Source organism: Strigops habroptila, chromosome 3 (genome assembly GCF_004027225.2).
Source record: "Strigops habroptila isolate Jane chromosome 3, bStrHab1.2.pri, whole genome shotgun sequence".
NCBI classification, from domain to species: Eukaryota; Metazoa; Chordata; class Aves; order Psittaciformes; family Psittacidae; genus Strigops; species Strigops habroptila.
This window is the reverse complement of record NC_044279.2, coordinates 5,904,173-5,927,432: the sequence shown is the minus strand read 5'-3', so window position 1 is coordinate 5,927,432 and position 23,260 is coordinate 5,904,173. Positions and strand designations below refer to the sequence as shown.

At 40.5% G+C, this 23,260-nt stretch overlaps 1 protein-coding gene across 7 annotated transcripts in view; it reads right to left on the bottom strand.

Moving 5' to 3' along the window:
* CELF2 (CUGBP Elav-like family member 2) overlaps positions 1-23,260 on the bottom strand; it is a 567,687-nt gene that overhangs the window by 458,288 nt on the left and 86,139 nt on the right. The window lies entirely within an intron of this gene.

Sequence of the window (23,260 nt, the reverse complement as noted above, 5' to 3'; positions counted from 1 at the left end):
AAATCAGGCAGTTTCTTAATACTCACTCAATGTGGCTACTCTAAATTTAGAAAGCAAACATTTAATACGCTACCAGTACCATGAAACTCAAAGAGATATTGTAACATGACTGGACTGTATTTTATTTCTTTCAGTCACTAGTGCATAGGTAGCTACTGATGACCACAACTATAACCCAGGTACTCAGTAGGCCTTGCCCATCCAAGCTGCATGGAAAGAAAATTGTTGATGTACCGAGTGGTATGTACTATCACTATTCCTATGGTGACTGTGTTGGTGTGTCATTGCAGAAATATTATCCCACCTGAGAAAAGAAGTTTTGACTAAACCTGAGCCAATGGTTACTTAGGAATGAAGGCATAAGCTACTAAAAGGTGAGATGGTAAGCTACTCCTAGTGTGGTGCCTTTATTTCCATCTTTATGAATTAAGTGAGCCATGAGCCAAAAAAGTCCTTTTTCCACTCTTACTGATTGTTCATTTCATGTGCATCCAATTCTGACTTTTTCCATTTGCTTCCCTTCTATCTGCTGTGTCCTGTCACCTGATGCAAGATCCATCCTCTTCACTGCCTACCTACACAGAACCAAGCTGTCAAATGGGCTCTTCAATACCAACACAATGGAGCTTAAACAAACCTAAGTAAAACCACCACAACACAACTGTGAACTGATTCCTCTGGTGCAGTCCAAATTACTTTGACAGACTTACATCAGAAATCAGAGTGCATAATTCACATTTATCTTGACTTTGTAGAACATGCGTGTTTGCAATTCTAAATGAACATGGGATAAGGAAGTGCTACAGGTCTGGGACTAAGTCCTTTAAGTCATTTGACTTCCCAGTTTGTCTGTTTTGGGCTTCCTGGTCTGTCTGTGATGGGAAAATTCCTGATTTTGGATCAACCTTCGTAGGTCAGACAGAAAAAGCCAGGCTTCTGCTCAGAACTGGACGAGGTTACCAGTCCATGAAAAAAAAGCATCATGTTATTATAATATATATATTGTCTAGTATCAAATTAGGAGAATTTAAACCTAACTTTAAGCCTATAAAGCTTAGGGCTATAATCTACCTCTCTACAGCCCCTATCTCACCAGTGAGTTTTGTCATATTCCCATATCTTCTTCCTCAACAATTTATTCTAGCTCCAGGTAAGATTTAAGCTATTCCCTGGCAGCACTAAAAGCCATGTGCAGTTCAGGGACATAACTGGTTAGCCAGTCTGAGCTACAGATATTCCAATATAACCCTTTTGTGTCAGCACCTTATTCATTAGTGACTGAAATCCCTTTCCTTTCAAATAAAAGTTCCTTTATGTAAGATGCATCATAACATCAGCATAGTGATAATTACTCTGAGATGTTCTGATTACTTTTCTTCGCTATCAGGGTTCACTGTTTGCAAATCTTTGAGCAATTTAGCCACTAAATTAGATAATTCATAGAATCCCAGAGAACATTAGGGTGGAAGGGACCTCTGTAAACCATTGTCTAGTGCTCACTTGTTGTTGCTCACTATAAATGAATGTTCTTTAATAAACTTCTACTGAATTTGACTCTTAAGTGCATTTGTCGCCTCTTGTAAATGCAGATTAAAATGTGTTAAACTATCCCGATGGTGATTTAAGGCTATTTGCCTTGGTTTACAAATGGAATAAGAGTGGAGCGTACAGAAGGTCAGATTACATGGGTCAGCAGGCAAGAAGTATGTCAGCTGAGTGCAGTTGCTCAGGCACTGCAAGTCATGTAAGCATGTCTGTAGCAAGCACCTAGGGAGTTTGAAGATGAGTTCCCAGGCTATACACAAGCAACTTCATAATGTTAATAATTCATAGCTATTAAAGGCTAAATGACTAGAGTTATGGTGATACCGTCCTTTTTACTTTACTTAACTAATTGAATTTAGTTAATCAGCAATTTCAACACCTTGAGAGAAATATAAAATCTATCGTGCTGTTTGGCATTGTGCTTGCACTGGAAATGGCTTATGCATTCTTCTTTTCATATTAAATGGGGTATATTTTGGACATAATTGCTGTTAACAATTATAGAGGGTTTTTTTCAAAAACTCCATTGTCTACACTGACACTTCAGTAATTTTTCTATGCTTACACAAAACTGAAACCAGATGAAATTCAGAAAATTACATACAATTAAAGTATTTTTATTACTGATTTAAAACTGTATTTCTCTGTGTGTAACATAAATTGTCACCCAGGTACAAAAATGAGAGACAGAAACGTGCAAGTCTATTTCACATTCGAAGCATACACACTGGAGTCACAAAAACAGATTGTTTTGCCCATAACTAGAGGGCTGAGGAGCAAAATCTCATTAAGATTGGTATATGGAAGTAGGTTTACAAGCCATGCATATCCATGAATAAGTTAGTTTGAATGTCTGAGAGATGGCTTTTCAAATATCTAACTGACAGTCTTGGGTTCAGAAATACAAACTAAGATGAACTCAAAACTTGATATTCAAAAATAAATCTGTCTGGAAAATGGTGTCATGAAGAAATGAATCCATATTCTAGAACGACTGCTTCTTAAAAACTGTTCTGATCTTCCCATGATTCGGAAACATGCGTTTATCCCTGGCATTCTGGTGGATTTGGATCTAATGCATGTGTTCTCAAATGGCACCTCTGAAAATCTGATTTGCATGAAGTGATGCTCACATAAGGTGTTTAAAAGATTTGTCAACAGGAGGAGTATTACTGCTGAAGGAATATTCAAAAGGCTTAGACTTTCATGCAGTGTATTTCATAAAATCAGACTTCAATGCTCATAAAACTAAAGCAGTCTTTCTAGTGTTTATCTGCAATAGCAACTAGTTGGTACCAGTTTCTAATTTTGTTTGGTTATGTGTCTATAATGGTATGTTATATTCATTATCTGCCCCTGTTGGTTGCTGAACCTTCTCAATGCTGTGTAACTGCATACGTGCAGAGTAGGGGAGAGAAACAGAATTTACCCTTGATGTTTGCTGCCAGCCCTTTCATTTCTCCTTACACCTACAAGGAAAGAAACCCCAAGACTTGTTTCTAATAGCTTTGTTTTTATATTTTGGACTGGTATCTCATAGGTAACTATTTGAAAATTCATCTGAAAGATAAAGAATTGTCTTATTGAATGAAACTCTAAGCAGTTTATTGTTGGCTTGTATAGTGTCATAAGACCACATGATACTATCTTGACTGGATGCTGAAAACAGCATAAAAGTAAGGACTCATTTATGTATTTATTAATTCAAGGTTAAAGCACTAATGCAAAAGTTAACACAGGTTATTGCTATGAAGATATGAAGCAATCAAAAGATCCTCTTTTTACACCGAATCTGTTGCTAATGTGTATCAGACAGACATAATACTGAAGAACAAAAGAGACAAAATTACAAATTAAGCTCATTTTACATTAACTTTGTCACATATAAACTCAGCTAGGTTTGAACTTTGCAGTCATTGTGGAGTATTCACAAAATAATAACACAAAAATTTCTATGACTTAAATAGAGTCCCTGTTGTATTTGTAAGTGAGCTCTCCAGTGGCCAAAATAATATCTGTAAATTCCCATGAATTTTAACCCAAAATGTGGCAGCCTGGCATGATTAAAAGCTTTAAATTCTCAAAGAGCAACATAATTAAAGCGGGACTGTAGTCTTGAGTGGCACCTCACTGGTTTCATTTGCCAGTATTGTTATTTTCCGAGGTAATATTTGATTTACAAGAAAAATGCTTTTAAGTCACACAGTAAGTCCTACGATGTATCCACAAGTATAAAAACCTCAAATTGCCTTCATTTGTCAAATGCTAAAGCCCTACCTGAGACTATTCAGCAGCAGAGTAGGAATCTAATGATGGCAGCAGGAAGGAGGGAGGTTAGATTTATAGAGATTTTGGAGGCTATACTTCTTGTCTCTCCTGCCTTGTCCCTCTCCTGACTCCCTTTAATTCAGTACTTTGGCCACAGTAATGCAGTTAAGCTTCAGTATATGGCACAGATGACTCATAAGTCCAGCCACCATGATTTTATTGAAAGCTCTTTCATGTTAGTAATTTGAATTGATTTTAAATTCCAAATTGTTAGTGAAGACGATGACATACTGAGCCTTAATGTTAACCCAACTTTCCCTTTATGCCACACTTTCCCTCACAAATTGTCCTGTGTTTTCCTTTGCTTACACTATAGTGGCTTCCATTTTGGCTTTTTTTCTGCATATAGCTAATGTTCAAGCACAGAGAATGAAGGCATTTTTGGACAGAAATAAAAGTGAATGCAGCCTGGATTAGAAATAAATATGAACAACACTATATGAGTAGGTGATTGCCCAAATTAATGACTTCTATTTTTGCTTACCTAATATAAATACAAGTTATTAAATAGTATTATTGAAAAAATCTTACATGGTTCTACATAGAATATAATCTTGGAAATATCATAGTGTATGCCAGACTACCATTTAATTCAGTGTTGTTCAACAGTTATGGACTGTAAAGTGCAAAGATCTGGTTGTCACAGATAAGCCAAGTGTTGTTTTTAATAGTTAACTTAATTTTGTAAAGGATCAAGCTCAAGCACAGTCAAGGTTTTGTCTACCATTTGTTTCAAGAATCTGGATCAGATCCTTAAATCAGAGCCAAATGTGAATAAAAGCAGTAAATTCTTGGGCAATAAATCCTCAGTGATCTGCATTACTCAAAGATGGGACCTGCTGGAATATCTTTATAACATTCTTTTTCCTTCCTTCTCCTCATGTGCAACATATTGCAGTAATCAATTAACATGATGGAACATTCCTGCTCTGAGACCTTCTTGTAACTCCCATATGGTCAGAATTTGATCTTAATAGCTCAAACTTTTTTTTAGAAGCTGAACTCATCCTGTGCATTAGTGATGATGGGAAAATAAACCTAAGCTTTCAGAGGAGATTAGTGGTTTTCAGACCATTGGTATTGGGCTTAAATATTTTGGAGAAATCTGGTACTCAGAGAGAACTGAACACTATTTACCTGCATTTAAACTGGACAAGCAGAAATGGAGGTGCCCAGTTTCATCACTTGCATTTAAAATAATGGGCCTTATTGTACCTCTCTGGAACAAACATATAAGCAAAGTTGTTGATTTCTTGATCTTGCTTAAATAATTTACCCCTGCTCATCTCACCACACCCTTTATTTGCCTTTGTAACTTGAAGGACTTTGATTCCACTGTAAAAAAAAGCAGGAAATTCTGGCTTATCACCCAAGTAATACCAAGTAGACCTTGGTTTATAGAAAGGAAGGACAGTAGCTGAACTTGTGTCTCTGCTTTTAGTTCTTCTCTAATGGTGTTTAGAAGTGTTTCAGAACTCAAAACTGGAAGCTTGTTTAAGTCCTTCTATAATGCTTGTAAAGTTTGAAGCAACCAAGGAATCCCTAGAGGTCCACAACTCTGTAACCAGTAACACTAAAGCTCTCTGACAAAACTCCATAGAAATTCTTCTCACCATTACCTCCTTTAGAACAGCTGTAGGAACTGAATTTTATGAATTTTATGAATTGCCGAGGTATCTCCAGAGAGGACGCCTTTAACACCGAAGCAGGGGGAAGCACAGCGTCCAGGAGCCTCAGTTCGGAGCGGCAACAGCGACCGAGGGAGCCTCAAGTCCTCGACAGGACTTGCCCAGGAGCCGGCAGCTCCGCTCACGCGAGCAGCCGACTCACAGGGGGCGGCGCCAGGAGTGACGGCACCAGCCCTCAGTGGGGAAAAACCCACCCCAGGGAGCGCGAGCGACCAGGGGGTGGCGCGGCAGTTTGCGCGGGCAACGAGCGGGATGGTGAGCACTCGCCTCAGGACCAGGGCCCGCTCTGGGAGCTCTGCCCCGGCGGTGGCCAGCGCAGGCACCCAGACAGAGCCGATGAGAGGGGAGGCTGCGGCGCAGACCTCGAAGTGTAGAAAGTGCGTCGACTGGTCTCTTGAGGCGAGGGTGCACAATGGACAGGGCTGCACTCGGTCCGCCCTGGTGGAGGTCCTCCTGCAGCAGGTGGCTGAGCTGCGGGAGGCTGTTGGAGAGCTAAAAGATGCCAGGGAAGCTGAGAGGAAGCTGGGCTGCTTGCTTCAGGCCCAAACTGCGCAGGGGCTGCAAACGTCTAGCACTGCTCATATAGGAAAGAAGGAGGGCAGCAACCCAGGAAGCTGGGAATAAGTCACGAGAAAAACGAACAAAAAAAGGAGGAAGAGGACAATTAAGGACAAGGGGCTTCCTCCTAAATCTGATGTCCCCACCCAGAACTGCTTCACAGTTCTGCAGGGGGCTAATGAGAAAGCACCCACCACACCTAATGAGCACCCTGCTGATGCACCAGTAAAGAGGATCACTACTGGTGCCTCCAGGAAAAAGCGGAGGGTCATAGTAGTAGGGGACTCTACTTTGAAAGGCACAGAGGCACTCATCTGCCGGCCTGATCCAGTCTCGAGGGAGGTGTGTTGCCTGCCAGGGGCTCGGATCAGGGATGTTGCTGAGAGGCTGCCTGCTCTAGCAAGTCCTGCTGACTATTACCCCCTTCTAGTGGTCCATGTGGGTGTTAGAGATATAGATAGGAGTAGCCTGGAGAACATTAAGAAGGACTACAGAGCCTTGGGAGAGGTGGTTAGGGGCTCTGGAGCTCAGATAGTTTTTTCATCGATTCTCCAGGACAAAGGGGAGGACCTTAAAAAAGCTAGGTGTGTTTGGCAGGTTAATAAATGGTTAGAATGGTGGTGCCATAGTCAGGGGTTTGGCTATTTAGAACATGGGGCTCCATTTGGAGGCCAGATCTACTGGAGGCTGGTGGAGCTGGTCTGGCAAAGAAGGGGAAGAGCTGTTTTGGTTGGAGGCTTGCCAGGCTGGTCAAGAAAGATTTAAACTAGGTGTGTTGGGGGAGGAGAGCATTGATCCATCTCAACACTCCTGGTCAGTTGCCAGCACCTGTAGTAAGTGCTTGGAGCGATGTAGAGATGTTCCAGCTGCCCCAGCCATTGAGTCGGCTTCATTTGGAGCTCGGCTAAGGTGCCTCTATACAAACGCCCGTATTATGGGGAACAAGCAAGAGGAATGAGAGATGTGTGCAAGGCTACGGGAATATGATGTCATTGGTATCACAGAAACATGGTGGGATGGCTCCTACGACTGGAGTGTCGGAATGGAAGGTTACAGGCTGTTTAGAAAAGACAGGCCAGGCAGACGGGGAGGGGGTGTTGCTATCTATGTCAGTGATAGTCTAGAGAGTATGGAACTCTGTCTGGGGACGGGTGATGAGGTAACAGAGTGTTTGTGGGTCAGGATCAAAGGGAAAACAGCAATGGGGGACGTTACGGTGGGGATCTGTTACAGGCCGCCTGATCAAGAGGACTCTGTGGATGAAGCGCTCTACAGACAGATAGGAGCAGCCTCACGCTCGCAGGCCCTGGTCCTCATGGGGGACTTCAACCATCCTGACATCTGTTGGAGGGATGGTACGGCCCGGCACAAGCAATCCAGGAGGTTCCTCAATTGTGTGGAAGACAACTTCCTCTTTCAAGCAATAGAGGAGCCGACGAGGAGAGGTGCCATGCTGGACCTTGTGCTCACCAACAGGGAGGGACTGGTTGGAAATGTGACGCTCCAGGGCAGCCTTGGCTCTAGTGATCACGAGATGGTTGAGTTTGAGATCCTCAGGACAGTGAGAAGAGTGTGCAGCAAGCTCACTGCCCTGGACTTCAAGAGAGCAGACTTTGGCCTCTTCAGGAACCTCCTTAGTAAGGTTTCATGGGATACAGTCCTAGAGGGCAGGGGGGCCCAAGACTGCTGGTTGATATTCAAGGATCACCTGCTACGTGCTCAAGAGTGTTGCATCCCGACTAGAAGAAAGTGCAGCAGGAGGGCCAGGAGGCCTCCATGGATGGACAAGGAGCTGCTGAGGAAACTTAGAGGGAAAAAAGAAGCTTATAGAAGGTGGAAGCGAGGACAGGCAGCCTGGGAAGAATATAGGAGCATTGCCCGAGAAGCTAGGGACCAGGTTAGGAAAGCTAAGGCCCAGCTAGAACTAAGTTTGGCAAGGGATGTAAAAGATAACAGGGAAGGATTCTATAGATACGTAGCAAATAAAAGACAGACTAGGGACAATGTGGGCCTCTCCGGAAGCTATCAGGAGAACTGGCTACCATGGATTTGGAGAAGGCTGAGGTTCTTAATGACTTCTTTGCGTCAGTCTTCACCAGCAAATGCTCTGACCACACCACGAAAGTCTTGGAAAGCAAATGCAGGGACTGTGAGAACGAAGACCTTAGGCCCACTGTAGGAGAGGATCAGGTTCAAGACCATCTTAAGAACCTGAACGTGCACAAGTCCATGGGACCTGATGAAATCCATCCGTGGGTCCTGAAGGAGCTGGCGAATGAAGTAGCTAAACCACTGTCCATCATATTCGAAAAATCCTGGCAGTCAGGTGAAGTTCCCGATGACTGGAAGAAGGGTAATATAATCCCCATTTTCAAGAAGGGGAAGGTGGAAGACCCAGGGAACTACAGACCAGTCAGTCTCACCGCTGTGCCTGGCAAAATCTTGGAACAGTTTCTCCTGGAAAGCATGCTAAGGCACATGAAAAACAACGAGGTGGTTGGTGACAGCCAACATGGCTTCACGAAGGGGAAATCCTGCCTGACCAATTTGGTGGCCTTCTATGATGGAGCCACGGAACTGATGGACAGGGGCAGAGCAGTTGACGTCACCTACCTGGACTTGTGCAAAGCGTTCGACACTGTCCCGCAGGACATCCTTGTCTCTAAATTGGAGAGACATCAATTTGATAGATGGACCACTGGGTGGATAAATAATGGCTCGATGGCCGCACGCAAAGAGTTGTGGTAAATGGCTCGATGTCCAGTTGGAAACCTGTAACGAGTGGTGTCCCTCAGGGATTGGTGTTGGGACCGGTCCTGTTCAACATCTTTGTTGGCAACATGGACAGGGGGATTGAGCGCGCCCTCAGCAAGTTTGCCGACGACACCAAGCTGTGTGGTTCGGTTGATACGCTGGAGGGAAGGGATGCCATCCAGAGGGACCTTGACACACTTGTGAGGTGGGCCGATGCCAACCTTATGAAGTTTAACCAAGCCAAGTGTAAGGTCCTACACCTGGGTCGGGGCAATCCCAGGCACTGCTACAGGTTGGGCAGAGAAGAGATTCAGAGCAGCCCTGTGGAGAAGGACTTGGGGGTGTTGGTTGACGAGAAGCTTAACATGAGCCGGCAGTGTGCACTTGCAGCCCAGAAAGCCAACTGTATCTTGGGCTGCATCAAAAGAAGCGTGACCAGCAGGTCAAAAGAGGTGATCCTGCCCCTCTACTCTGCTCTCGTGAGACCTCACTTGGAGTACTGCGTACAGTTCTGGTGTCCTCAACATAAAAAGGACATGGAGCTGTTGGAGCGAGTCCAGAGGAGGGCCATGAGGATGATAAGAGGGCTGGAGCACCTCCCGTCTGAAGACAGGCTGAGAGAGTTGGGGCTGTTCAGCCTGGAGAAGAGAAGGCTGCGTGGTGACCTCATTTCAGCCTTCCAGTATCTGAAGGGGGTCTACAAGGATGCTGGGGAGGGACTCTTCCTTAGGGACTGTAGTGGTAGGACAAGGGGTAATGGGTTCAAACTTAAACAGGGGAAGTTTAGATTAGATATAAGGAAGAAGTTCTTTACAGTGAGGGTGGTGAAGCACTGGAATGGGTTGCCCAGGGAGGTTGTGGATGCTCTATCCCTGGCGGTGTTCAAGGCCAGGTTGGACAGCCTTGGACCATGTGGTTTAGTGTGAGGTGTCCCTGCCCATGGCAGGGGGGTTGGAACTAGATGATCTTAAGGTCCTTTCCAACCCTTACGAGTCTATGATTCTATGATTTTACTTAGTGCACATTAGTCTTGTAATCAAAATTATTATAAAGATTCAAACCCTTCCTTTTTTAAAAAAACCCCATGTCGAATTCACATTCCACATTCCTTTTTTTTTTTTCCTATATCAGACAATGATGCAATCCATACTGTTCTTTCTAAATAGACATGGGGAGGTGGGTGCTTGGTCCATGTATATTCCAGCAGAGGGTGGCAGTACACTACCACACTTCCACAGCAAAGGAAAAGTTGTACAGTAGTAGTTGTGGTTTATGTCTTCAAGGGAAGAATACACCCTGCAGATGATGGGGGGTGAGATGGGAGTTGGACTGGTAAAGTAATCCCAAAATCACTTCAGCAATCTTGCTCAGTCCACTCCATCTTTCTTTCATCTGAAATATTTTTCTTCGATAATTACCATCAGTTGATGACTACAAACCATTATAACAGTCTTGAGAATAATAATCTATGAGAATGAATAGTAAGATATCTGGAAATGGGAATCTCTACTGATTAACTAGTAATACCAGAATCATTAACTTCATCAATAACAGCAGCATATTCACCAGCAGTGTTATGCAGGTTAAACTTGAGAGGAGGGAAGAAGCCACGCTGTGGCAGGATGCATTTGCATGACACTATGAACACACTAAATGCCTTCTCCCATTGCTCAGACTGGTGCTGCTACTTTGGTAGCAGAGTATTCCTCAAAATTTGAAATTCCTTGTTATCTCTTCCGTAGAAGTTAGATTTTTCTGATACCTTCTGAGACTTCTCTTAGTCTGTTTTTTTGTTTGTTTGTTTATTTGTTTGGTTGTTTTTTCTTATTTCCTTCTTTTTGTAAAGAAGAAAGCAGTTAGGAACTTACACATAGGCCAGCAAAGTAGGCAGGGTGGGTTGTTGTTTTTTTTTCCCCCACTGTGAATCTTTCGTAATCTTATGGTTGACAAAAAAAGTAGCAATTGGTACAGCCTATTTTTAATTACTGCAGAGAAAGTATTTTAACACGTTGTCAAACTTTAGACCTCTGTGATTCGAGGCTATGTATTTTGTGGATGTGAAGAAATATTTCAGTGAAAGAAGAAAGCAGTGCATAATAGGAAGACTATTCCTTCATTATGCAAATAATGAAATATTATTTGTATACAGAGCATGATTTCTTTAATGCCCTTTTATTTTCCCTCAAGAATTTAAACCAAAGGGTTATGCAGGTCAAAAAGAACTTGAAGAACAAAAGCCATTCATGATCAAGATCTCAATATAGACTTACATTAGTAAAAACATTTGAATAACATTTTTATAATAGTAATCTAAGTAGCTTACATGAACTTCTCTAGTAACCATAACCAAGAATAATTTTATGCATTCTTTCAGAAGACATTCATTATTTAAAATATGGAAGCATTGTTCTGGAACATCTATTAAGAAAGAAGTTGGAAATGATGCCAGGAATTTTAGGTGATGAATGACATGCCCCTGCTCGAAAATAAGAGATTTTTTCAAAGAATTAACAGAATTAAATATTTTCACTTAAAACCGTTGTCAATAATAATTGCTTACCACTACTATACTTACTACTACCAGTATCCCGTCTGGTATAAGGAGATCTAGACTGAGATCCTTGAATTTATTCAGGCACATAACTCACTGTGGAACTGGTAGATGTTGAGAACCTAACTATATTTGAGGAAGCAGAACTTGTGCCTATTTACCCCTCAGGCAATTGTCAGAGTCAGAAATTGGGTTCAGTTTTTCCATAAGACTTTATATAAGCTGGTGTCCTCTTGGCAAGTCTTTGGAAAGTCTCTGGAAACCTTCCACAACACTGAACCCTAAAATAGCCAGAAGATACTACTACTCGTAATGGGGAAATTGTGTGTAAGGGTGGACAGGACATAAATAATATCAGTCTAGAAATATCAGTGCTTCCACTTTGTTGGTTATTAATGATTTAATTTTCTTTTGTAATCATATCTCCAGTTGCCTGGCAAGCAAGCTTTTAAAAATCTGAGAATATTTCAGATGTGTCTTCTCACCTGTATCTTCCTCTATAACTTCTTGTAACATATTCTCCCCAACTATTCCTACAGGAGGTGATATGCTTTTCAGCTGGGTTTTTAACTAGTAACCAACTAGCATAAAGTGATGGAAAGAAAAGAAATAGCCAGGGTGATCAGAAGCTCCAAAGCAGTGCTTGGTTATCATTAGGATTATTTTCTTTATCAGTTTAGAGGGAATGTGTTTCCCACAGCTAGGGAAACAATTGTCTTAAAAGTCCCTTCTACTTTTTGCTTAGTGTTGTAGTGACTGTGGGCTAAAATGAATTATTCGCTGAGCTTTCTGCTAGCAAAGAGAGCTGATTTCCCCCATGGGAGTGAAAAGCTGCCACAGATAGATGAGCCATGTTCCGTGTTCCTTCATCTCTCAGCTGTGTGCATGAGGCGGCAGCAAGCCCTGGTAGATGAGCAACATTCATGGAGTTCACTGGGAGAAATGTCTTCTGGCTATTGGCATCCTTCAAACACCAGACAGAACAAGGACCAAACCTCAAAAGATATTTAGGCAAGCATATCAGTCAAGCTAGAAACACATTTGCTCTCCATAGTCATTTTGCCTCACAGTACTAATAGGTTTTATTAGGCCAATGAACTATTCATAATGAATTATCGGGTGAATGTCCTGGAGGGTGATCTGCAGATGGTCCGATTGCTTCCCATCAGGAGGTATCTCCTGGGAAGACAAATGGCACAGGCTGCCTCTACAAGTGTAGTATATCCAAAGACAGATGAGCACATCTTAGACACTTTCCTGTTTTGGACGCTTATGTTTTAGGGAACAGTAGCAGAGAGGAGCTGAAGGTAGCACCAACATGAGAGGTTTTGCAGGAGCCAAGTGGAACAGAGAGGATAATATTTGCAAGATGCAGTAGTAGTGGGAGGATATTTTTATATCTATATGTGGTGTAAGAAAGGTATAGGGTCTTTGAGGGCGGAAAAGGGTGTGCAGTGTTAATATGCTGGAGTCCTGAATGGCTCAACTATACTTTTGAATCCTTCCTGGTTAATAGAAAACCTTGTAGGAAATATTATTAAAGAATAAACTGTACTATAGAAGAAAAAGGAATTGTATAGAACAACCATTTTAATGAAATAAAATAACTGTGAAAGATGAAGAGTTTCTTGAGGAGGACCAGCTTCTCTCAGAGTAGAATAGATTTAAAATCTGTTTCACTGATACAGCTCTGAAAATCCATGATTGAAAACACTAGCCTTGAGAAGTTACAATACATCATAAGAAAAAGGTGAGTCAACATGTAATGTTTCAATTATAGGGTTCTCAAGTGTACACAGGTGGTGTAATAAGTAAGGTCATGGTCTTTCCATCAGCAGTATCCTTGCTATTTCTGTAGTTGCTGTGAATGGGAAACAATAATATTTATGATTATGAAACGACCAAAGTTCACAGACAATCGATCTAATGTTCTGAAAGGTAAATAGATAAAGATTTGTTATGTAACAAGTGTCTATGGTATTTATACTGGCTGGTCTATCTCTGTGTGTTGGTTGTCCAGACCATGGGGATGATCAGTATATGCAATAGTGGGTGGCAATGACATTTCAAATACTGCCCCCTCCTCCACCCCAGGACATTATTATTTAAAACTAGTGGCTTTTAACCCCAGAATTTCTTTTTTCTTCTCTTTTATTTTTTTTTTTTTTTTCCCTCTCATTCTAGACTGGCTTGTGAAAGACCAACAAATTGGATAGGTTCCCAGGATGGCCACCCACAAAACCTGCTGGATTATGCCCTGAACTGGGAGCCTGTGGAGCTGATTCTTCTCCCAGCTTTGTCATCATCTAGCTGCACTCTGTGCTTTTTAGGCTATTCCCTTTATCTTTCCACATCTGTACTCCATTTCCCTAGCATTTCCTCCCACTTTGCTTTGTCCATTTTGACTAAGCACCTACAGGTTTACATTAGCTCTCATCTTTTTCTGCTTTGTCCTGAGCACTAGTGTTCAGAGTCCTGACAGGCTATTCCCATTAGTAATAAAAAATGATTGTAAGTTCAGGTGCTTCTTTGATTTCTTCAGCTCATATGTGTCTGTTACTAATGGCATGCAGACCTACACAATGTAGTAACCAACGTGATGTGTATTAGTGATGTGACAGAGTTTTTTCTGGCACAATACTTATTCAGGAGTGGGATGATTGTGCTCCAGTGGAAGAGGAATGTGACTTTCAAGGACCCTAAAGTAAAAGGAGCTCCTAGAGAAAACATCTGCATGATTAGAAAGGTAGGAACAAACTGCGAAAGAAAGTGCTAGGGAACCTCTGTTTTCCATTCGTCTGTCAGTCTCCTTTATTTCTTAAGTGCTGAGGAAATTCCAAAAAGAAAATCACTGATAGCAGGAGAGTAACAAAACTGGCATTAAAGGAGCACAAGTTCACTTCAGACATAAGCAACTCAACAAGGAACTCTGCACTGGTGGTTTAATCAATGAGTCTGCAGCAACCTTGCCTAAGGGATGTTTCATTCAAAGCAGGGCAGACTCATAGTGTCAACGACTTTCCATCCACCGTAGTGATCTATTTTATCTTCCTTCTCTGAACTCTTTCTGCATCTGTTAACTATAACACTGAACTTGCAAATTCTTTAAAGTACAAGCTGTTCCTGTACTTTCTTGATGGTACTTTTGTAGTGAGCTTCTGGAACATGACAGCTCTATTTCTTTAGTGGACATGACACACAGAGAAACTACTCCCAGAAGGTTTGCAGTATGGCATGCAACAATTTCAAGGAAAAACTCACACTGCCATTTCTATTATTTCAAACTCAAACCTGTAAATACAACAGAAATAAGAATTTTAAACTCTATGTACCTAACCTATTCCTAGCAAATGTAGCTGTCCCTTTATTTTTAGGATATTTTCAATGTATTCAGATACAGCATTTATCACTCAGGTTACTCATTGAAAACACACACCTGCTATGGATTACTACTAACAGAGATTTTTCACTTCCCGATCTTGTGCTTTAAAATTCCTAACTTTAATGTTGTATTAATGCTTTTTTTTCTTTTTTTCCTTTTAATATTTTATCTTAATTTAAAACGCAGTGAAATAAGTCACTGTGATTTATACAGTAAGCTAATAGTATTGTCAGATCCATTCAATGTCCTTTTACCTCTAAGGCTCTTCTCTAGTGAGTTATCAAATGAAAGGGTACTTTTAATCACCTATTTAAAGCTAGCAATGTATTCTGAGAGTTAATTACTATTATATCATAATTCAGAACAAAGAAAAAAGCAATATTATTTTGTAATTATTGATCTTCTATATAATCAAGTCCAAAACATTCTTAATTATGTGGAAAGCTAAACGTGGCTAATGCAACTATTTGGCACTATCAGATTTTGCAGCTATTCTTCCCCTACCTTGCTTGCTGCAGAAAGGAAGCAAACTCTTCCATTCTGTGAAAAATATCCATCAAAACTCAAATAAAGCCAATAGAGATGGTGGTGTCCAATTCTATCTACCTGTCATTACGATTTTTGAAAAGACAAAAATGTTGAATTTCCTTTGACGTATTGTAAATCATTACTGATTTGTTGACATTCACATGGTTGCTTTGGTGACAATAGAGGAGAATTTTCAAAGTGGTTGTCAGACAAGAGGAAGATGTATTTGTGAGTGGAAGAGACAAAGGGGAAAATAGATTTACAGAATTTACAGAAAGTTGCTTTCATTTTTTTTCCCCCTTGGTGTGTGTTTTTTTGTTAAAGAAATGCCACATGCATTAAGGAAATGCATGAGGCAAATACAAGCAATCTGCTCATCAAATTCCATTTTTACATTTCTGTTCCAGGATACCTTCCTCATCACAAGAGTGTTAATTTCATCTGGTTGACAGCTCTGGAAATAACCTGCGTATTTAAACAGTGAAAACACAGGTAGAAACACATTCACACAGTGAAGTCTGTTTTCTATTTCAATCTACAATCTAAGTGCTGTCCCTTTAAAGGAGACCTTGCTATCTTGATAAAGAAAACTAATGAGGTGGCCTTTCTAGGGCTAGTCACATAATAGCCATGGTGACAAGGACCTCTATCAAGAAATAAAGCAGAAGATAAATGAGATTTTTCTAATATCCATTTCACCCATTGTTCAGAAGTGTCATGCGATACAGCTTCTATTTATCATGAGATACTAAACACTGGGCACTATTTTGTAAAGGAAGCCTAAATTGCAACATTGTGTTATTAAGAGCCCGTAAACACTCTTTATTCCTTCCTGTTGTTTTTGTAAGTGTGTGAAAACAAGATTTTTCTGTTTAAATGGACCTAAAGGATATTACTTATGTTTATACTGGAAGTCCACACAGCATTTGACAGTAAAATGACAATACATGTGTCATCAGCTAAACTGAAAACTAGGCCCCCCAAAACTTAGGGTATTGCACCTAGACTCCCTTTTCTCAGCTCTCCAGCTTCCTTTATTTTATATGATATTGATAATACAGACTCAAACTCACACACAGCTTTCTCCCTTCCCCCACGTTCCAGCCACATCACACAAGGCAGGTCATTCTCTTTCAGGGGTATTTTGGAGTGTGGGGAGCATGGCTAATCTCTGCAAGTGTCCCCATTGGGTTCTTTTTCTCAGTTTGGAAACATCTGGTCTTCCCAGGTGTTCCTGGACCCCCTTTATAATAAGAAGTTTAGACTAGGTATTATCTGTTATGATGACCTGCAAAAGCAGGGGACTGAACTCAGTTGCTCTGATGTACCCTTCAGACCACTTTTCCAATGGTATTAGTTTCTTATGTTGTTCAGAACTTACAAGTCTTTATTCCCTCTTTACTCCTGTATACTATGGTAATGTACTGTTTTTTTCCCCCACTAAAATATTTTATTTCACAAAAATATGAGATCCAGGGATAGTCAAGTTTGGAAAGGACCTCTGGAGACTGTCTTGTCCAACCTTCCTGTTGGTGACCTACAGCAGGTTGGTTGCCCAGGGCTGTGCGCATTTGGGTTTTGAATATCTCTTAAGGCTGAAGACATCAAAACCTCTTTGGGCAGCCTGTTACAGAACTCAGTCACCCTCACAGTAAAAAATCTTTTTCCTTACATTTAAACAGAATTTTCTGTATTTCTGTTCATGCCCATTACCTCTTGTCCTGTCACGGGGTATGACTGAGAAGAATCTGGTCCACTTTACTGCCCACCAGCAGGTATTTATATACACTGATAAGATCTCCTTAAGCCTTCTCTTCTCCAGGCTGAGCAGTCCCAGCTCTTGCATCCTCTCCTTGTACAAGAGATGTTCAGTCCCTTAATCACCTTCATGGCCTGTTGGTGGATTCACTCCAATACGTCCATATCTGTCTTGTACTAGGGAGCACAGATCTGGGCAGTGCCTAAGGTAGCCCAGGAAGCCACTGGTGTAATTTCTTGACATTGATTCTTGGACAGTAGAAATAGATTATGCTGGGTACCTGGAACTTTACTATGGGAGCTGGGACAGAAAATCTTTGATGGATTAGGTGCATTAGGTGCACAGGAAAAGTTATTCAGTATTTAATTCTTCCAGTAAGAACATTCATAAAATGTTTTGTGAGCACAGGTGATACCACCTGAAGCCACTGGCCTAGATCCAGTGGCATATTATGTTTATATGGCCTCCAAGACCTAGCCATTAAAAGAGAAAGGTAGCCTTCCATGCAAAGCGCATATATAATATTTAGTCTGTTGCACTTCTGATAGATCAACAGCCTGAAACAGTGAATCAGAAGTCTGAGCACCACAATCTTTGCTTAACCTGTGGAAATGAAGGAGCTATATAGATACATCAGACACAATTATATTATTTAGATATTAATAATTTTGGTGAATGGAATGGGGTTTGGCAGAAATAATGAAATCTGCTAAATTGCAAAGGGAGAGTAGCACCAGGGAAAGAAATGTTGAGGAAAAGAAATTCAGAAACAAGAGAGGTAGAGGGGAAGCGATGGTGGGAAGAAAGAGTAACCAAGAGGGAAGGAATTGCCTGGTGTGTAACAGCAGTCAAATGTACACTTACCACCTTATGCCAGATTTGCCCCTTGGTCTCTGTGCAGAGAGTGACAATGAAAGGAAACTGCTGTGCAGGCAAGGAGGATTTATGCCCCAGTCCATTGACCTCTAAATGGGCATCCTTTGTCCCTGGGACTTTTCCAAACCCCTGGCACCTTGCAGCAAGTACTGAGTTTCCTTCTGCTGCGTCTTCCATTCACATAAATGGCTGGAAAACTGTGTAAGATTTTGATTGCTGTTTCATAGGATGAAAGGATCTATATAATTTATAGTCTGTGCAGATTTACTGCTATATGGTCACCTCTGGGGTGTCAGGCAGGCCAGCAAAGTATCAGCAAACAGTTTTCTGTTGAAACTTGAGAGGAAGGAAAAAATTCCAGCCATGGATATTGGCACATATCCACTCTCACATGGAAATTCTCACTAAATCTTTAATGTCCAGGGAGAACACCTGAAAAAGCCTATGCTTAAGGCACTGACTGGCAAATTGGACCCCTGATTCAGCTACAAATTTCCACTGTGACCGAAGGAAGCTCATTTGATTTGTGTATCTCTGTTTCTCTAGCATGAGGATAAAGCTTTCTGTTTCCTGTTTTAAGCTGCAAGCTCTTGACAGTTCAGGGTGGAAAATGTTTTGCCCAAATAAAACACTGATGAAGATAGTAGCAACAGCTGTCTCTTAGGCAATGCTTTTCATCTGCAGATATTAATGTAGTGTGCAAAGTATCATTATTTCCATTTACAAAAGCAGAAACTGAGGCACAGGAAGGGGAAATTACATGTGCAAGGTCAATGAACATCAGTCTGCTCTCCCAGGTCCCACATTTCTGTGCTTTAATTACTATGATGTCCTACAATGATGCCTTTCTGGGACACATGGAGTAAAAGTGATAATAATGAGCACACAGATACCTCCTTTGAAAGGTATCATCACATATCTGGCTCCATGCAACTCAATTTATACACCTTGGAAGGATGAAGGGCTGAGTCAATATAGCATTAATGTAATATCTTGATGGCTGTTAGCTTCAAAGACATCTTACCCTACTTTTCACAAGCAACAAGACTTTGAAATGAGAGCAGTCACGATATGGGTAAATGCCACCTTTTAAATTATGATCAAAGTTAAAATACACTGTAAAGTTGCCAAAAGACCTATATATTGGTTTATAGACTGTATTTAATAGATCCATTTTTTTATACACTGTGTTTAGCACGTTTGTGTGATAAGTTAGAAAAAGAGGAATTCTATTCTATTCTTTTTTCTATTAGGACATGAAATGTAACAAATTACAATGATGCAGTTCAGATGCTATAATGAACAGAAGAGACTTTAGTAAGTTCCTAGAACTGATCTAGACTTACAGGGGATCACCAGTACATCAACGGGCATGAGATTCCTTAGTAAATTTTGGATCTTTGACTTACCATCTTCTTTGTGCCTTTGCTAAAGGCATATTTCATTTCTTTTCATTAATTTCATTCCAAAAATTAAATAACTATATTTATTTTCTTACCTAATAGTATTGTTGTGAGGACAAATGCAGTACTGGTTTTGTAGGTACTCAAATTCTATGGTACTGGAAACAATGAAATGTAAAAGTGGATGGGAAATGTCTTTTCTCTGAACTGGGACCAGGTTCAGCTTACATCATGCTAGTGGATACTCATCTAATCTGGTGGGGACTTTACCCCCTTCCTTCTCAATTTATTCCAGGACTTTACTGTCTTCGTTGTTAGAAACTGCTTCTAATGTCTAATCTGAACTTTTCCTTTTGCCATAGCATAAGCCTGTGATACCTTGCTCTGTCCTTTGCATCACCTTCTACTTCTAATAGCCTTTCATATCTTTAACACTTCTAATATCCCCTTTAGAATTCTTGGCTTTAGGTTAAATAAACCCTAATAAATTTAGACATTACCAGCACTATCTTTTGGGATCTTTTCAGAAGATCTAAAACCAGCCAAAGAACTGAGATTTTTATGGGTATGACATTTTCCTTCAGAGTAGTTTCTGTCCTTCTGGGACTTGTGTCATCTACAGTTTTAGTGATCAGTCTTTACTCCCTTGTTGAGGTTTTAACGGCAACTTTCAATACATTCTAAAGCAGACATGAACTCCCTGGAAATTCTGCTTGATATCTCCCTTTAATTTGATTACAAGCTACTGTTGAGGAATTACTCAAAAGACTTTGCACCTCCCCTCCCCTAATTTCCTTGTGAGAACATCACATAAGCCATTGTCAAAAACTGTATTAAAAATTGAAATGATCTGCTTTCAACTGCTTCCCCTCTGTCCCCAAACCTTGCCATTCCGGTGGGTGGCATCTAGATTGTTTTGACACAATTTCTGCTTGGTGAATTTACATTGACATTTGTAAGTACCTAGATGAGTGTGTTTGCATTAAATAGTTCCTAGAGAATAACGATGTGTGAAATATTGTAGGTGTTGTCTTCAGCAGCTGGGTCTTGGAGCTCTTTAAGACTGTTGAGGAGAAGAAACAGAAGCAGAAAGGGTGAGGTCACAGCACTGCAGGATGGCAGGGAACAACTGGATTTACCATTTGGCCTATCATAAGCTGAATAGGGAAAAGGATGATGAAAAGCACATCTGGGGCTGCTTTAGGAGAATAAATTAGGAGCTGCTTAGTTTTTGTAGAAGGAAAAATAATGATCATCAAATAATATACTAAAAGAAAGACTGTGTTTACCAATGATGTAGTAAGTCTTAAAAGCTAGATCTGGTGGCTACGTGGAGTAGGGGGAGCTTCAGTTACTGTCTGATATCTGAATCACAATCACATGGAAGTAAAAACCATTCCACACGCAGTGTATGCTTCTTTGAACTTGCCTCCTCTAACGAATATATCACATATCTGTACATGCCCACTGCAAAGCATTCTTCTTCATATACCTTTAATTCAGAGGGAGGATGAACACAAAAAATACAAATAAAATTAGTGATATTATTGCATATGGGGCTGGAAGGCTCTCAAATATTGTGTTAGATGTAGTGTAACATGTATGGAACAGGAGTGCTGTTTACATCTCATTCTAAATAATACCTCCCTGGGAAAAAATTCATAAGTAAAATCTTTTGGAACTTTATCTAAGACAGTTTGAAAGGCCTTGCCATAATTAAAAATACAGCATGTCATGAATTGAAAATTATATTAACCATTAGAAACAAATCAAGACATTTGATATTATATTTTGTTACCCTGTAAGGCTTCCATAACTTTCATGGACAAACACCAAGAGACAATACAAAAAAAGTAATATTTGCTTCTAGACAGTATATTTTTTCATGGTTTCTGATTAATTATAAACCAAGAAAGGTGCCATATGTAGCACTGTAGAAGTATATTCATCATAACAATGTCAGAGGAAGTAACTTCTGGAAATCTAGTTTGTCATTTGGTATGTCTGGAGTTAAAAAAAGGACTAGCTAACCATTTCAGACCACCTTTAGTTTGTACAGACTTCTGCTGAACACAGAAGAAATATCACTACAATTTGCATGTTCAATATGGCCTGAAGAGGTCTCTTGGCAGGGTAATGAGCTCCAGGCTACCACAGTAGGGCTGTTACAGCATCCAAACAATCCATTTTAAAGCTACCTCTTGTGTATCTATATTATGCAGTAGTCACCAAGCACATTGTGCAGTTTCCTCTGTGATCACAAGGTAGACAGGAGTTAATGGCCTTCCAGAGTGCGCTGTTAGTGACATAAAGCTCTGTACATTGATATTTCAAGGTAAAGAAATGACTCTAGAAGGCTGCCTGGAGAATATTTACTGGTATCTGCATGCATTACTTGTCTCCATAGGTGACTTACTGGGATTTGAATTCAGGATGATCAGAACTGAGAACGAAAACTGCATGGACAGGAGGTAACAAGGCAAAGCTTTGTGTGTGCTGTAGCACATCCTCTCTCTCACCTCTCTATAGAGCTTAGTGCTGGATTTATTTACATGCACTCAGTAGATTAAACAAATATGCATAGGAGGGGAAAAAAATGAAAACAGCATTCAGATGGAATTTTGTTTGAGATCATCACGCTAAATATATTCAGAGACACATTGCAAGATACCCATTACAGTGCACTAAGAGAGATAGAGCTCTTTCTGCACAGAGTTTGAGATTGAGTGTCTTTTCAGAGCTGACTATTAAGAGAAAATAATACTGTATTAAAGAGGTAAACAAACAACACTGCTAACTCTCATCAAGTTATACCAGATCTTGTAATATTTGATTCTTTCCTAGCTTAATGACTCATGTGACTTGAAAAGAATATCTGTTTTCATTTCTTTATGGTTGTGGGAAAAATCTTTTCCTACCTCACAGAACTTTAAAACTCTAATGTCTCAAGAACTGGGCAGGGAACAAAAAGCCTGAAGACAAAAAGACTATTAAAAGAACTTTCTGGACTGAACTCATGATTTTTTTATTGCTTGGAGTCAGCAACATGGGGAGGCATTGTGTGCTTTTTCAGAACTAAGGAATGATTTCTTTCTGCACTGACCTGAGTAGTTTTTTTAAGCTGCTATCTCTGAAGCTTCTAATAAAGCATTATCCCCCAAAACCAGGTTAACGTGTCTTAAAGCTCTGCTGTAGTTAAAGTCCTGGCATTCAGTTTCTCTGAAAAATTCACCTCATTTTGTTTTGAAAGAGTTGCTAGGTGGAAACCTCAGTGCTGGTGTTCGGGTGGCAGTGCAGCAACTGAGATGCAGCTTGTGTCTCTGGTGTGAAAGGGTCTGAAGTCTCCCAAGAGCAATAGAGTTAGTGAGCTGCTGTGGTCACAGGGAGAGCCTAACAACCTGAAATCTGCTATGCATGGGTACATGGATGTTGTGAGGATTTAATTAACACTTGGAAAGCACTCTGAGGTCCTCAGATGACAAGGTTTACAGAACTCCAAATGACTGTTATTATATCCCCTCTGTGTTTGTGGTGGCAGATAGCCAATGAGAAGAAATGTTCAACTAAAACCAGGCATTTTTCCCAAAACCTTTGTTATTCTAGGCTACTGTTGGAGGAAAAGGTGGATCTGTGTCCAATTTAGTGAGTGCAAATTACAAGTGGCTTTGTTAGGCTTCCTCTGTACTTTTGAACATGATATATGTAGCCAACAGCAAGCTGTCTTGCTGCCTGAGTATATACTTATTACCCAGCTAAATCAGAGAACTGGTTTCAAACTCTAATATTTGAGTAAAACCCATCTATCTGTGACATTTCTTTGATAGACAATACCATAAACAAATAATTTCCTCCATCTGCAACTTTGCTATTTTTGAAAACATTGTTCAT